This window comes from Myxocyprinus asiaticus, chromosome 38 (assembly GCF_019703515.2).
Source record: "Myxocyprinus asiaticus isolate MX2 ecotype Aquarium Trade chromosome 38, UBuf_Myxa_2, whole genome shotgun sequence".
Classification (NCBI taxonomy): Eukaryota; Metazoa; Chordata; class Actinopteri; order Cypriniformes; family Catostomidae; genus Myxocyprinus; species Myxocyprinus asiaticus.
In genome coordinates this window covers 1665300-1667799 of record NC_059381.1, presented here as the reverse complement: position 1 = coordinate 1667799, position 2500 = coordinate 1665300, and the positions used below count along the sequence as shown (strand labels likewise).

The following is a 2500-nucleotide window of genomic DNA, read 5'->3' as shown; positions in this document are numbered from 1 at the left end:
GAGTGTGTGTGCGTGTGTGTGTGTGTGTGTGTTTGGAAACTGAGGGTTGTTTGTTGTGATTTTAAGCTGCTGTTGGATAGTTTGCTAATTGTGTTCTTGTCAATATTTGTGGCTGTTAACGTGTATTTTAAAGATCTCAGGAACATCAAGAGATCTGCGAGGGAACGGAGTGAACATCAGCAGCTGTAATTTGCAAGAAGAATTTTCTTTTTTTTTTAAAGTAACACATGTGGAAGTGTTTTTCCCCCTTGAGAAAAATCTCAGAGCAGATTTTCCCAGAGCTGCATGTGTTTGAGAGGTGGCACTGCCGCTGGTGATGTTTTAAAGTGCGATCTGTAAAATAATTGAAAAGTGTGAGAAACGTGCGCTGCTCATTTTAGAACTTCAGTCCTGAGAGACGTCAAGAACAGCCTTGAGAGAAACAGACAAACAGATTTATTTTTCTTTCTGTTTGGTTTAGTGGTTATCATTTCAATCCAGTATCAGTAACAGGCCGTCATGTCGCTCTTGTGCCGCTGAAGGCCTCTTTTATGTCTTAATACGGACGTCAGCTTTTGAAGTTTGTGTGTTTGCATTTTTAGGGTGTTTTATGTGTATTTTGGGTGTTTGACATGTTGACGTTCGTGTGTTTGTTCTCGCTTAAAATGTGCCATTTTTTTAGTAAATTGAATGAAACCACATTTCAAATGTGTCATTTTAGTATCATATAAACATAAGCCTGCACGAGTATAGCAAAACATCACAACTGCCATAATAATTGCGATTTATTTTGATTCATAGAATTGACATTAAATACGTATTTTTCTATATGTAGGCTTCACATCCAAAACAAAACACATCCTGTTTGCAAATGACTAAAATAAATCAAAACGGTGCATAAACGCTCAAGTGCACATTGGCCCTTTTATCTACACAATAAACAAAACTGCTTTTCAAATTTGACAATATTATAAACAGAAATTGTCTATGATTGGTTAATGCTCAACTGCTGTAAAAAAGCTCGTTAATTGACACTTTTCATTGCTGTAAACTCGATACGTTTGTTCAGTTAATTGTGCAGCCCTATAGGTGCAGGTATAATGCTAAATTACGTCATTAATGTATGTATTAGCCACATAAAATTACACTTTCCAAAGTGTATTTTTACAAATGTTTGCCTTCTTGGCATTGGGAAACATTCGATTAGCGACCCGTTAGACTTTCCCGCCTTCAGATCAAATACGTAGGCCTGTGTGTGTGTGTGTGTGTGTGTGTGTGTGTGTGAGGGTTGCCCCATCACGACTGTGCCCTCTTTATTAAACACAGAGCATCTCTGTGTGTTCGGGCCCTACAGTCCCGTTAGTGTTTAGAATTTGTGTGTGATTGTGCAGCTTTGCGCCCATCTTGATCCGGTGCCAGACATCTTGCTGGGACTGTTTATTCTGCTGTTTTGGCGGTAAAAAAAAAAAAGAAGCAAAATTAGCAGGACAAAATCTTTGGGTCCCTTAACACTGTGGCGATCGGCCGTCTTTGGTGTTCAGACGTGTGGGTAGGGTGCCGGCGGTCGAGAGAGCGACCCAGATCTTAGAGTTGAATACGGGGCTGCTGGGATGGAGGATGTCGGGTCGACTAATGAATCAACAAAAGGAGCTACACAAAAAAACAAAAGGCCTCCTCGCACACGAGTTCCGTTTAAACAGCGCCGGCCGCTCGCCATTGTTATGCTAAGACTGCGTGTGAATATTCCTCTCGTTTAATTAGCTCACCGAAACTCTCACGCCGGGATTTCACCATCAGAAATGTGATTTACTCTGGAATATGTCATTTATTAAAAAAGCTAAATTAATATAATATGATTTTTAGGTCAGCTAAAATTATTTAAAAGCTTTGGTTTGGAATATCATATTTTTCAATATTAAGTTTTAATTATTATAATTTTTTTTATGTACACGTGTAATTTAATTAACAGTTGGGAACAAGAACAACAACAATAAAAGCACTATATTTCTTAATTAATTACTGAATTATTTTGTTGTTATGTAGGTTGTTACGTTAAAAATGCAGATAAATCTAAACGATAAAATATTTGTAAATAGCTGTCAATTTATTTCCATTTTGCAATAAATCAAATATGTTTGCTTTATAACATAAAACCTGAGATTTTGTCATTTTTGTTGTATTTGTGGATTATTTATTGATGATTTCTCTGTGCAGAATTCACTGAGCAGATGTTGAAGATATGAAGAATGGTTTTTCTATAATGCAGTTTTTCCACCGCGATAATTACTTGCATCCAAATGGCCGATGTTTACATGGACACACACACACACACACACACAGATACATTTGAACTGGCGTGTTTGTGACAAACAGGCATTAACATAATCCTATTGTGTTATGCAACGTGAGACGAGAATGAAATGGATAATTCTGGAATTGGTCGGCGTGTCTCAGTGACAAGCACATCTACACATGACATATTTTCACTTTCAACACATTCTTTTGAGATTTTATTAAAATG

General features: G+C 37.2%; 1 protein-coding gene across 9 annotated transcripts in view; it reads left to right on the top strand.

Moving 5' to 3' along the window:
- LOC127429242 (transcription factor 4-like) overlaps positions 1-2500 on the top strand; it is a 213726-nt gene that overhangs the window by 142930 nt on the left and 68296 nt on the right. The window lies entirely within an intron of this gene.